The sequence below is a fragment of the Lepisma saccharinum genome, chromosome 3 (assembly GCF_977018435.1).
Source record: "Lepisma saccharinum chromosome 3, izLepSacc3.1, whole genome shotgun sequence".
NCBI lineage: Eukaryota > Metazoa > Arthropoda > Insecta > Zygentoma > Lepismatidae > Lepisma > Lepisma saccharinum.
In genome coordinates, this window is record NC_139231.1 from 118,857,944 (window position 1) to 118,873,287 (window position 15,344).

Sequence of the window (15,344 nt, forward strand, 5' to 3'; positions counted from 1 at the left end):
CTTAATGTGCACTGTAACCGAGGTGGCAGTAACTAATATCTGTTACAAGAAAGAAGTACTCCTTCGTATGTAAAGGCAGTTACTTTTAACCAGGGTGCGAAATCCAGGCGAGGGGGGAGGAGGCAGGGCGGAATTCCTCCCCACCAACGATCTTGTCCTAAAAAATTTCCCCCTACCAAACTTTTCCAGGGGTGAGAGTTTTTGTTATAACAACAAAAGATAAACAATTAGTTTTAGAGTACTTTGCGGGAATAATATCGAAAACACACACAAAGAACGAACAACAAAGAGCTTCATTTATAACACACTCAACCCAGCAATCACCAGAACGCAGAAATTAGTCCGACTTGTTATTTCTTCTCCATTTGTCATCGCCTATCGTCTGCTAAATCTGTATCTCTATCTCTATATACATATGTAAAAATGGATGTGTGGGTGTGTATGCTTGTTTGTTCCGGCATAACTCTCGAACGCCTGGAGAAATTCAACCAAACTTGGTACACGTATCACTTGCAATCTGGAAATAATATTTTGGAGTAAGACACCCCTGGCACCCCTATGGGTGGGGTGGGAAGGGGTGACATGTACAAATAACAAAAAAAGACCGATATTAAATTCCGCACAAACAGACATCCGTGACTCTATGAAATCCCGCACAACGATAGTGTTTCTCGGGTTGTCTAACATTCAAGCTGTGTTGCGAAAACGACCGATATTATAGATCCACCAACCCATATGAAACCCTGGCGCGGGAGCAGTGGCGCTAGTGTCGCTAGTTAAAGTTGCAGTGAAGCCTGTAATTCACATATTTTCCGAGGTCTCAGAAAGCTTGGTGGATCTATAGTGTGGAATCCAAAGTTTTCGTGACACTTCCAATGCGGTTCAACTTCAAGTTCATCACCTATCGGCATGGGTGTCGAATCCATAGTTTTCGGAGTCGCTAAGCTAATTGGTGACATTCACGATCACATTAAAATTAGTTACATTTTACACTATAGTTAGAATTCATTAGTTTCCTGTCTAATACAAGATTGGGATAAATAAATACCCGGGCAACATGAATTTTATATAGGAAATTATTATCTTCTTAATGTCTCTTCATGTTTACCAATCCCCCTAGTCACGCAAATAATTCTTCATAACATTAGTCTTCAATTAATTTTCAATCAAATTTTGAATGAAGGCCAGTCGATATAATATATTGTATATTTTATAATATAATTATTTACACATATTTAATGGCATTATATATATATATATATATGTGTGTGTGTGTGTGTGTGTGTGTGTGTGTCTGCATGTCTGCGCCTTCCCCCCCCACAAATCTACAGTGATTTCGCACCTTGCTTATAACTCTCTTAGCCGACCTCCGTGAACAACGCCAGGTGTCCCGGGTTCAAGTCAACGCCTGGGCATGGGTGTTCTTTGTGAATGTCCCTTTATTTAATTTCATCATATCATCACTCATCCTCATCTTCTCGATTATCCAAAAATGGAAGAAAAGCGAAGAAACATTAAACAATCAATCACTTTTATTTAACTTTCTTGGTTGCTTTCTTTAGCAGAAGCAATAACTCGTTAAGAAATTTATATTTTCTTTTGCAAAATTAGGCTTTCATTTTAAGACAATTTATATATTTTTGTAACAATTCTAAAATTAACTTTTCAAATGTGTAAATCAAAATTTATTTACAAATATACGATGTTTTTAGACAGTGTCTGTGTGAGTATGCAAAAATTCGATTGTTAAAAATGCGCTTGAGAATTTTGGGATTTCCATTCAATTTTTGTAGTTATTTTTCATGTTACCAGTTGAAGCTCGCATGGTCATACAACACTACTAACATTCTAGCAGAAAATTTGTAACTTAGTTATTCGTCCTCCAGTCTATTAGTCAGGACTAGTGTATGCATGAAAAAGAAAAGAAAAATACCTTCCCCGAAATTTGCCGCCCGACTAATCCATTAGTAAATATAACAAAACTAAAGACAATGGAATTATTTTCGATTTCCATTTATAGTGTGTTTATCACTATTGTTGAATCGGTAAACCAATCATATTTCATGTTATTGAAGCACATTCCAGAATCAAAATAATTGAAGGGCTCGGGTTTAAAACATGGTAAGTGACATTTTCGTTATTTTTGAGTTACAAAGTAAAATGTGCCATCCTTCAATTTTCGAGTGAAATTGCCATGTCATACAATTTGCATTGGACTCAGTGAAGCCTTCTGAAATCGGTAAACACAACACGAAAATAATTTATCTACAGTATAGCTTCTAATAACCTTTTTCCTTAATGAACTCAGAAATCAACAAAGTGTCATTTACCATATTTTACACCCGACCCCTTCAAGTAGTAAATTATTTTTTAATGAATTTATGCAAGAAGTGGAGTACAATGTCTCAGTTTTCTTATGTGCGATGTGAAATACATTATTTATTTTTATCAAGTTCTATACCTGAAATCTCCTTGACTATTGTGCACAAGGCGGGCTTTCCGTGCCAGTAGTTTCGGAAATTTAACGCTTGAGGGCGACACCATCCACTGCATTTCGATCGTGATTTCCAACTCGCTTCATCATAGGCTGAAATGATAGAAATGAGTGAGGTTTTCTCCTGTTAAAAAATACATCGTAGGTTCACTTATATCTCAAATTAGTGTCGCAATTAAACCAAGGAGCCCTTAAAACAATATAACATAAATAAAATACAATTTCGGCCACGTCCGAACGATCTCACCAATGAAGGTTCCGGGTTTGAATCCTATCCTGGTCCAAACGTGTTGTTTGCGAATGTGCTTCATCAATTTAATCTGATTATCATCCACATTCATCATCGTAATTGGCCTAAATTGTCATCAAAGCGAAGTGAAACCACTAAAATTTGTTTTCATCGAGCAAAAATTCTTTACTAAGATATTCAATAACATTATTTCGTATGTATATTTACCAATAACACAAGGAAAACGCCTCACCAGAGGGCGCCGAATGAGCAAAACAAAAAGAGTTGGAAACGAAGGAACTACTCGATTACATCAAGACATAGACATCAAGCAGAGAGCTATCTACATTTTAGACGACTTTTCTTTGAGGGGGGTGATCTAAAGGGAGTTGCTATTTACTCTTCTGTTAATTAACGATAACGGCATATTGTTAGTTTTAGACGTCTTGCAAGTGCGACCCCCCCCTCCCCCTTTACGTCCTCCTCTCGCCTTTCTCCTTAATCAACCCATGTCTGATTTACAAGAAAGGCCTCACTATGTCCTTTCAACTCCAAAACACCATACACTTTTATCCTTCTAATGAGCCTTGGCTAACGATCCATGACCCCCCACACACCAACAATGCATTCTAATCCTCTCAAACGTGCGGTTTGGGCATTGTCAGCATGTAGAAGGCTATTCATAGCCGACTTCGGCACCGAAATTCCAGCTGGAAAGTAAACGAATGCGGATATTTTCTACTTGTCGCTGGTCGCCACCTCATTGTGTCGGAGACCGGACATGTCGTTCAGCAGTGCAGTACTTTGTACCAAAATAGCTTAAACATGAATGACTCCATTAACGATGGTAGGAATGCTAGTTTTCAACGAAACCCATCCCAAAAAGGGGAACGTCCATCCAGTGAATGGAGGTGAATGGATTGTGAAGCACGGACATTGAGGTTAGGGAAAGTATTTATTTGTCTTCTCAAGAACGAGCTGTTGTGTCTACTCATCCTACCCATCAGATTCTGAATACGTAATTTTTAAAATAATTCGAATGGTCTGGGGGCCTCCCCAATGGCGCAGTGGTAGCTTCGTCGCTTTGTAATCAAGTTGACCCGGGTTCGAGACCCGGTGGAGTTACATAGTAGTTCGGATGCCACTTTAAACTGAAGGACCAGTGCCGATTAGCCTTACTGTGCATAAAGTGGACTTAAAACACCAACTCACTCAATCAATCAATCAATTAATCGAATGTTCTGAACTTAAGATCCTCCTACATGAGCTAATGCCCCAACGGTCGTTTAAATGGATCTCGTTTTTTTTAAATTCAGTCGGAAACATTGCTTTCAGAATCGACCTTCAAATCTTTTGTATCAAATCCAACGACTGTATTAAATATCAATAAATGATCCCTGTACGGACAAAATGGCGCATTGCCTCTTCCTTTCTCTATTCGTCCACTTTACTTGTGACTTTCTGATTTCTAAGGAGAGTATGAGTAATTAATTATTCCGTCCTTAATGTTGATGCTGCCTTTTTCAGAATTCGGAACATAATGCTCCAATTTATGGTGTCAAATGCTTTTCCAAGGTCTACGAAAGCTATAAAGGTTTCCCGCCAATCAACAGCCGTAGTGTCAGCACAGTCGACGATCAGATAAAACTGATGAAGGGAGATTCAGAAAGAAACGCCCGTGCCTAGACTGGGGTTGAAACCGGTCGTTCAACGGGAGAGGCCACCGATGCGCCATAAGGTTTAGTTCTATCTTCATAACATTTTTCTGTTCGGTACCTCGTTTATTAGTTTAGCTCATGTCCAAATTAGCTACGTTGAACATAATATACTATGCACATCTACCAGAAAAGAAAATACCATGAACACACAATATTTACACATGACTGTGCACTTGGTGTATTTTTTTCTTTAGCGCACTACATATGTACGTGAACATATCAGTCTACAAGCCGACCGATAATATAGCTCGCCTCGTCTCGTCTCTATACGAGCTCTGCATCGTTCTCGGTTCTATGTCGACAAATCTTGAAGTATCTGTTCTCGCTCTTGTCTATCTCGTCTCGTCACCACGAAACAGACTCTCTTACTTGCTCGTTCACTCATAAACGTAACTCTTTTGCAAGACCAGCTACTAAGATAATTTACAAAATATTCCAAGCAGTAACGTGTTCGTACGCTTGTTCGTGGCTAATGAACATAATCGAAGAACAAATGCCTCTCATGCTTTGGCAGCACCAAATTTTCTCCCCTTTGAACAGCCCTGATTTGTAAGGGTGAACTGGCAACGGTGCTCGTAAAATGAAGCGCCAATTAGCGCCTGATAAGTACATGCTCAGTACGAGACGCGCAACAAAACACGTCTATCTGGTAACTTCGGACGCAGTTAACTGGCGACACTGCAGGCAAAATGAATGACCATGGCTGAGCTAGACCTTGAAGCAGGAGATGGGGTACTTGACCTAATGTTCTGACGGAACGTTGTGAATCTCATATCACGTGTTTGACTTCCTGTCTGTTCGGATGCTGAGAGAGACGGTCTCAAGGTCATATGGATCTCGTCGTCTTCGAGGGACCCGCCCCTGCATTCTTTGCCGCTCCTCCGCCCCTCATCCCCCGCCCGCAACGCATAATAGATAGGTACAGACAGACGGCTTTCGATGGATAATGAGGAAAGGCAGGAGTAATACAATAACATTTCTTGCACAATATGTTTATTATTTACATATTCACACGTGTGTTTGTGTGTGAGAGTTTGTTTGTTTGTGTGTCGGCCAAATCATAGAGAAATTATCGAAGTGCTCGAATGACAATGCGGTGGTGGATATTATGACATGTTTAGTATTTATCTTCAAAATTAAACTTAAAATTTTTTACTTTAGTGATCAAACGATCGTTCCTTTGCAACCCATTCACCGTGATATTTTTATTATGCGTGTTTTTAAAAATGTCTAAGGGATTTTTTCATTTGGGAAAAGTAGGCGGTGTTATTCTTGTACGAGGGATTTTTTTTAATGAACTGTTTGAGGACTATTCAATACACCTTTCCCCTTCTTTTGGAATGTAACTTTGTTATTTTGAAAAGTGAGAATGTAGACAACTTCCTGAAGATGATTGATGAAATTGATGAAGCGACTCGAATGCGGAACCCCAACGCGCCCTATCATCGAAGTGACCTGAAGTTATGAAGTAAGTTTTATATTCTCTTTTTCTTCCAGTGGCATCTTCTTCGTGAATTGTAGCAAACGTAAGAAATACATGTAGCACCTTACTACATACATACGCGAACATTACATTTTTGGGGTTTCTGCTCATTTATTTCTAGACAACGATAGAAATTTATAGCGCCGAGCGTTTCGGCAGATGAAGCAACAGAAACGCCACGCAGTTTGAAACAAAATTAAGGGTTTATTTTAGAAATTCTAGCTACCAGTGTGGCTGTAGCACACCATTATAAGTTGAAATCTATTGCTGCAATGCGACCTTGGTAACGGAGTGGTTAGCAAAGCGCACTAAGACGCCAGAGAGTGTTTCAACCCCACCTGGGCATGGGTGTTCTTTGTGAGTGCCTCTTCATCAATTTCATCATATCCTCACTCATCCGCATCGTCGCGATTAGCCAAAGTGGCAGAAAAGCGAAGTATAATAAACGAAATCTATAAACAATAAACCGTTAAGATTCATTGATTGAGTTGGTGTTTTAAGTTTTAAGTCCACTTTATGCACACTAAGGCTACAGTTTTAAAGGGGAATCCTAACCACTACGTGCCTCCACCGGGACCCCTTGATTAGTTAAGAATCCATGAAGACTTGCAAACTTACCACTACCTTGTCCAAACTGAACCGAACTCACGTGGACGCCCGGAGGTGGAACAAGAGGGCCACGACCCCTCCTGGAAAATAAATGTCATCCAAAATTATATATATATATCAGGAAAAATAATTTCAGTTACATTAATTTACAGTAAGATTATTTTAAGAGCGGTACAGGAAAATGATAACTTCAAACTGAAGGAGTATTTTTTGAGGGGGTAGAATTATAGGAAGAAAATATACCACATTTATCCTCCAATGGAAAAATATCTTGCTTGCCCCTACCCGGAAAAATCCGGTGGACGTTCAGTTAATACACACACGAAACACTCAACAAAATGAACTTAAATAAGTAAGGATTCTGTTACAATCAACCACTTTCTCACAAACCGCGATATTCAATGCTTTGTGTTAAATTAAGCAGCTTGATGTTGATAGTAGGAAGCCCGCGTGGATTCTCCTTCCATTCGTACAATCGGATGCACAAGTATTCCAAAGCAAATTGTCAATCACCATGTTTATTCTCTTTGTTTTATGCAATTTATATAGTCCAGGCAATCTAAAGCAATTTTCCATCAAACCTGGGCAAAATTGCTTCAGAAGGTTTTTAAACCGTTTCTAGCTCAGAAATCATTGTTGAATAACATATCCAAAATCAGACAAAATCGGACCACGGGAAAACCCCCCAAAACGGATTTCAAAATGGTGGACTGGCTATTGTGAATTTCCTTACATTGTATGTTAATTTGTGAATTATTTTAATATTTTGTGTATTATTACTTAAAATTTGTGTTTTCTTGTTGTGTCAAATTATATTTTGTCTTTTAAGAATGAATATATCTGAATTGTGCGCGATTTGTGAGAGAAAATTGGACAGTGGACAAGATGTAGTTAAAATATGATCACTACAAACGACCAGCATTACATGTAACTTAATAGATGCTGATAGAGCCGGCTCGTGGATGATTTGCAGTTGCAAGCAACGCTGAAGATTCTCTCCATCATTGCAGCAGCCATATATCACAATTACCTGAAGCCCCTGTAGCTGTACTTGCAGCAAACGTTGTTTGTCGTCTGAAAATCCAACCGTTCAGAAAATGTTTCTGGTAGGTAAATTTGTGACAAGATGAAGTGACAGATTATGGACCGTACTCGGATTGAATTTTTGTTTGAAGTCCACTTTATGCACAGAAAGGCTAATTGGGACTGGACCTAAAGTTTAATGTGGGGTCGGAACCACTATGTGCCTCCACCGGGTATCAAATCCGGGACCCTGTGTGCGACTCGAATCAGACCTCGTGGCATTCCCTGCCAAGCAGCTGAGAACTGACAGGAGGAAACGGATTTACAGAAATCCAGAAGGCAACATGGCTGTTTTCTGTACACTTGTGTTCCACTTATAATTTAGTCATGCAAGAATGTACCAGAGTTTTGATGAAGGGCAGTGAGCAACACAATGAAATGCGAGAAAGTAGACAAACGGAAGACCGTAATATTATTAAGAAAGGAAAAAAAAACGACTCCATTTTGACTCAAGTTTCTGCAACACTAGTACAGCAGTTAATTTTGATGAATTACATCGGTACGGATATCATCTTCAAAATAATTGAGAAAGATTGTTCTCAAATATTCTGCCAAAAGATTGACAAAGTGAAAATCATAGGATTTTCTGCTGCTGCTGCGTTGTGGGCCCTGTCGGATACGATATAAAAGTAGATGCAGCACTCTTTCAGAGAATTACGCGCTTCGTACATATCCTCGTGCATTATTCGAATGATAAAGTATGTTGAGAGCAGCCTAGAATTCTCAGTTAGGTCATGCAATAACATTCGAATGGAAGTTGAAGAAATCCGGTGCACAAGCCAGTGCATTTTGGTTGATGGATCTTTTCAACATTCAGTTCCATGGCGTAACAATGAAACGCACAAGTACATTGCAATCCCTTGTGTAGAAAACAGGGAAGGGCTATCGTTTTTAATGATGGCTACAGAGGTTTTCCTACGAACAAGGGTTTAATTCTCAGGAGATTCTGCATCAAGATTAGTAGGAATGATAATTTCAGCGCCGGCAAGAAAGAACACTCCCTAGCTAATGAAGAAAACAACCAAACAATTATTTTCCTTACAGGTGAGATGATGTTGAAGCACCAGTGTGCTGTGTACAACGCAGATGAGGATTTTTGTGTGGGCATCGTTCGTGCTGCAGTCTCATTACAAATGCAAGTCTTTGTACAACAGAAATAGAGGGGAAAGGCCGAATTGCTTCTCTACCATACCAAGGACAATGGTTTCAAGTCGTACTATCGCAGTGACATAAGACAGGGACTATCTCCCAATACTGTGTACAATATCCTCGAAATTCAAAATCATTGTTGGGTCGACACATCCGCAAGCTGCTCCTCTTTCTGTATGTTTTCACTGGCTATAATACCACACCCAGAATTTATCTGGCCTCCCCGATGGCGTAGTGATGACGTCCGTCGCCTTGTATTTAGTGGGCTCAAGGTTCGATGCCTGGTGGAGGCATGTAGTGATTAGAATCTCACCTTAAATTGCATGTCCAGTACTGATTAGCGTATGTGTGAATAAAGCGGACCTGAAACAAGAACTCGAAACCACATCTACGGTACAATGTGCCCAATTAGGAAATCCTCAGCATTAGACAAACCGATTAACGTACCTGAACTCCGTTCAGCAGCAGATTCAATTTGTTTCCATTCCTACCAACATTCAGATATTGAAGCCGTTGGAAGAAAAGCAATGCTTCTGTTGTATGACTGCGAGTCGTCGGACTACACAAACGAACTATGTCGTCGAATGTTAATTGAAAACATTAGCTGCAGGTATATCGTTTGTTACACCTGAGTGTTTGTCACCTACCCATTGGTCCACAAAGTACCTTAAATTTCGCACACACTTTCAAATAAGAATCTGGAAGCATAGAGAAGAGACGGTCGAGGTAGAAGGAAGGGGTTGGTATGTAAAGAATAATTCCTGCTATGCTGTACACCCACAAATCTAGATTTTGCTGTTCCTGCACGTCGAACCTTGATGATACTTCACGATGTGGATGCAAGCGTAATCGATTGTCCTCTCCAACAGCTCGTGGCGAGTGGTTGATGACAGTTACTAGAGTACGCAGGATTCATTTTTTGGGAGGAGGGGGGGGGGGGCTGGAATTGTAAAAATGGCAATTGCCTACGTTCTACTGATTTCCTATATTTGGAACTTTCACTCAACATTGAAATCTAAAGATTAATTATTGAGGGATTTACATTTAGCACTTTCGTTATTCCCAAGTTCTTTGCTGCTTCCATTTAAAAATTTTGATTTTTCTCAAAATGTCGGGAGGGACTGTAGGCCCCCCCCCCCTCCATGTGTAAGCCAGTGTTTACGGTGCTGATGACGGCTAATTAAACTTTGTCCATCCTTAGAAGTTGACTTTATAGTTAAGAGAACTTAAAATAATTTTATTTGAAGTAATTGTTATTTTCTCAGTGTCTAACTTCTATAAATAACTTTTAATATCAAAATTGCATAAGAAATGGTATATTGTTGGAAGATAGTTTTAGTTTAAGTATTATTAAATGTAAATAAAAGCATTACCTCTATCTAAAATCCGTAAAATACTGTATTTTTTGCCTTTTGTAGGAATCAGCCGTCCGCCATTTTGAAATCCGTTTTTTTGGGGGGGGGTTTCCCGTGGTCCGATTTTGTCTGTGTGTTATTGGGTACTGAGCTGGATTGCAGTTTTAGGAAACAATTGATGTGTTAGCATGTAAAATAACTTTCAATATTGCATTTTGACAACATAATGCTTATTATTTTGATGTATTTAATTGATTTTTGAGATCCACACGTATTCGAAAATATAATGACGACAATACCATTTATAATAATAGGAATACATTTTTGAGTTAAAATCTTGTTCAATCAATTTTGAACCTCCTGGATATGAGTAGCAAAAATCTTCTTGTGTTGCCGTTACTATTTTTTTTGTCTGCCCAAACACCTGTCCTTTACAGTACTACCCAGCATTTTTTTAGTCTGATTTCTATTTCCTTTGTTTTACTTCTCAAATATATCCTGTGGCACTATCAGTCTTATTGTGCACTATGAGGATTGTATCCTAGTGATTACACAATTCTGCCGTGCTCCCTCTTTCATCAGTTTTTGTCATTTCTGCTTGAGGGTGTGTTTACATAGTAGTGGGTAGCACTTTAGATATCGGTCACTTCCGTATGTGGGCAAGCCACATAGTTTCACCTGTGATGATCAACTTTTACAATTTATTTTTCCATGTATAAAACATTACAAAGGAGGATTGAGTATATTTTATTGAAATGTGGAAGTAGAATAAAGTTAACTGTACTATTATTAAACCAAACACTTTTCGAATGATTCATTTCATTTCACATACTAATGTGTGCAAATGTTCTATTTTCTTTCCAATGCCTTGCACTGTGACAGTGACCCCTCCTCCCTCCAGTTCAATGCATTGATTGAACGTAATTGGTTGCTTGCCCATGTAGGATAAATGTTATTTGTGGTTAGGAGCTATACCCAAGAAGTCAAGCACTCTTATAATCTATCACAATTTCTTCTTTCCTTAAAAATAGCGGGTTTGAGGTACTCAAGTAAATACAATGCATACTTTCATATTTTGACATTTTCAAACCTTTTTAGAGACTACAATTCTGAGCTTTGTGCATAAAACTTTCAGGACATCACTTGCACTGTAAATTCACAATAAAATTATGGAAACATAATGCATGATTTAGGAGCAGCATGGTGGGGTGAGAAACACAACTGTGGATAAACTGTGGATTGATTGATTGATTTAGTTTATTTTACTTCGCGTTTTGTGCCTCTTGGCTAATTTGCGAAGATGGGGGATGAGTGATGAAATGATGAAATTGATGAAAATGGACATTCACAAACAACCATACCCGACCGGGATTCGAACCCGGGACCCTTGGCGTCGCAGCGCGATGTGCTAACCACTCGGCCACAGGGTCGGGCATGTGGATAAACTGTATTAAAGCAGATTTAAAAGTGTGTGTGTGCAGCTACCATATGTTGTGCAGTAGGTAAAGGTAAAGTTCCCCGTGCATATAGCACTGCGCCGTGAAAGCACATTCAGGGGATGTAGGGGTGGGCCCGACATATTCTTGATTTCGGTGATTTTGGAGGTGATGTGATCACAACCAAACTCTGGCTGCCTTTACCCCTCAGGACCCATTGATTTGAGGCTGAAAGAGTTCCAGAGATGCTTTATGCAGGGATAAGACCGAAAAACCGACCTTAGATCACCCACCCCAAGATTCGAACCCGGGTGTTCTGCATGACAGTCAGCCAGCCTGTCTACTTTTTTTTTTTTACATTTGTAATAAAAGTAATACCCCTAAGCAGTAGTATCCCCCTTCTTCTCTCTCTTCTCAATTTTCACACACATCAATTTTATCTGCATTATCTATTGATTGATTGATTTGCTTTATTTTACTTCCCTTCTTGTGCCACTTTTGGCTAATTTGCCAAGATGGGGATGAGTGATGAAATTGATGAATGAACACTCGCAAACATCCAGGCCAGGATTCGAACCCGGGACCCCTGCCGTTGTAGCGCGATGTGCTTGCCATTCCACCACGGGGGGCGGATATCTGTATTATCATTGGGACAAACACAAACATCCACTTCCGAACCAAGATTCGAAGCCGGGACCCCTGGCATTGCAGCATACTGTGCTAACCACTCTACCACGGTGGTTGACTAAACTACAACAGCTATGAAGTATTAGTATAGTATTGCAATGCGCAACCCTGGAAACTGATCATAGATATATTAACTATTACGCCATCCAGTAAGAGTAGAATCAAACTGTTGGTCAAATTTTTCAGAACATAGTATTTTAGATAATTTAATCATTTGTTCCACACTGTGGATGTGAGGTCATGCTTTGGGCTCCGACTATGGGACGTGTGCAAGTTAGAGTCCTTGGAGAAATGTAACAGCTTTTCTCATGAGATTTCGGCCTGCGTATGAGACTGGTGAACACTCACAATCATGATTAAATTGGGGAGCTACGAATGAGAAGCATAACCCGGTTATGAAAACCTAAAACGACGACTGGGGGTTCGTCGTGCTGACCACACGTCACCCCATAAGAATAGGATCGAGTGGGAGTGCGGCCGGCAGTTGGTAGGTAGGCCTTGGCCCTAAACAGTCTGTTGCAGCATGGGTTGTGTATGTTTTTCATTTAATCATTTCAAGGTGTGAGAGAGACCTTGATTGTCAATTCTTAACAATATTAACAGAAAATATTAAATAGTTTTTGATTCAGTGAACTAAAACAATACAAATTGAATGTTTCAATATATTACTATCAGGGAAAAAATTGTTTCATTTTCAAAATATATGTATTTATAAACATAACCTGAAAAAACCCAATCAAACCCAGTTTTGCCCAGGTTTTATTGGGTTTTATCTGAAAAAACCTGGAAAAAACCCACCCGGGTTGGGTTTTTTCGAAAAAAAAACAAAAAAAAAACAGGCAAAATGCCAACCCTGGCACAAGTAGGGTGAGGATAATGAGTCACTATTGTCTGGGCCACAGCTTCTACGAGGCACTGCTCATTGATTAGGCTCTCACAACATCCACACTACGAAAAAAGACAAGAAAAACACATTCGAAATTTTTTTCTCACTATGCGTTCATTCTTTTTCAAATCTTTCCCAAAGAAAAATAGTATGTCATAGTTCGGTTCCTGCTTGCATAATACAGTACAATCCACACATTAGACAAGGAATAACTATTCTGGTTATACACATACAGTTCAGTTTAAAAAAACTATGTTACAAAAACACTTGGGTTTTCACCAAAACCAAATATTATTCTATTCCCCGAATCACTGCCAGTAAGGATAATCAGGGAAACTTGATATTTATCGGTAACATATTGTCTGTACCAGTACAACGAAGCTTTCAGATAGAATACTCACTTGATTGATGTACTGTCATGGCAATGCTTATGGTATCCATTTTGCAGCCGAATTAAATGAATATAAGTTCTCATCTGACGACGAGAAGCTGCCTTATTTGTAGTCTGATGTCTCGCCTTGGGTTGATGCACAAACAGGTACAATGTGCTGAATGAAACTATAGTGGTGTAGAAACTGTCCGTACAGATGAGCGTTTCTCAGGGCACAAGCTATTTTTCTCAGGCAGTGGTTCTTCTCACAGCAGCTATATGCAGGGAAGCTTCGTAGAGCTGATTTAGGTCATCCAAGCTGCGCCAAAGGAATAAATGGCTGAGGCATTTTCGGTACAGCGGGATAAAATAGTGGACATATTGGAAAAAATTCACTTCCCCAGCTTGTCATGAGAGGCCGTGCACATTTTGAGTACCCATAAATTTTCATTTTGTATTCTGATATCAAGATCTTCCCATGCGCACGGTGCTTTTATCACCCATGATTGCAAAAAATTAGAATCTGGACCAACAACCTTCTGTCAGAGTACTTAATGCTGAGTATGTAATTATGTTCCAACTAGATACTTGAAGTACTTTAGTATGTTAAAGATGTAACTAATTCTCGTACTAGACATTACAGAAACTAATAGAAGCAAAAAGAATCTGATTCCCTGTAATATGGATTATGCGCACGCCTTTTCTCAATTACATGAAACGAAAAATACATATATTTGTTTAGCGTACCAGACACTAGATACAAAACCTACATTTCTTGCAGTAACAAATAATAACTATGATCAATTATTAGTCCCATAAAAAAGTTGGTATAATGTCGGGAAATAACGCTACAAGAGAAAACTAACTTGTTTGTGATGGGAACTTTTTCTTACGATATTAATATAAATTGTTATTATAAAAATGTAATACAAATATTATTAAATTTAAAGAATGAATTAGTATCAATAACTGAAAGTTGGTATAATAAAATTGTGATTATTTAAGTTGATCAGAATATGCATCCTTCAGACATACTCATTTCAGGGGAACATGAAATATAGTTGCTACATTTTTAACAAAATGTATTTTTGACTTGTACATTTTTGTTACATGGTAAATTTTGTTTTCAGGTAGAAATAAAGCAGGAGTGCCAAATATGCGATATTCAAGGGTATAGGCGGATGGGAGAGCTAAAACAGCATTTATATCTACACCATCCCCCTACATAAGAAGAAGATGCCAGATACCTTCGCAGAGGCACCATGCATGCGGAATATTTCTCTGTATGTGCGAAAGACAATATAAAATGTGTGAGGACGTATATATTTATTTTAGTTTATTTTACATTATATATAGCTTTTGAAAAATGCCATGTATCTTTTCTTTACATCCCGTACGGTAAGGAGACATAGTTCTCCAATTTTCGACATTTCGTGTGAACTGTTTGGTGAGTTTTTTGTTTCTTTTCCGAGACTACCTCGAAATTAGCTTTACGTTTAATTTTTCGAGGGTTTTCGACCACTCTCTCTTTTCAATTTCTCCTTTAACAACTTTTCATGAAATAGTCAAAATTAATTTGCAATTGTGTCCTGAAGTTCATGGTAATACCGCGCACTTTAATGACATGTTTCTCATCGTTTGCATCATATTTGTTTTCCATTTTATATGCATAATTCTTGGGTACTCCACCAAAGAAACATGAGATTTCATACGAGTCTTTAATCTCATCGGTCAGTTAACCGAGAAAGGAACCTGTAGGTAACAGGGTTCACCCTGCTTTTCAACATAGAATACAAAGTCAGTGTCAACATAATGGATCGATTCCTTTACCCGATCCATAAAGGA

At 38.8% G+C, this 15,344-nt stretch overlaps 1 long non-coding RNA gene across 1 annotated transcript in view; it reads left to right on the plus strand.

Annotated features, from left to right (window-relative positions):
- The window catches only part of LOC145985975 (uncharacterized), a 168,068-nt gene extending 153,319 nt beyond the window's left edge, over nucleotides 1-14,749 (plus strand). Inside the window, exon 3 of the long non-coding RNA XR_014441472.1 lies at nucleotides 14,630-14,749. This is a non-coding gene — a long non-coding RNA (uncharacterized LOC145985975). The remainder of the gene's footprint in view (nucleotides 1-14,629) is intronic.
- The last annotated feature ends 595 nt before the right edge of the window (nucleotides 14,750-15,344 follow it).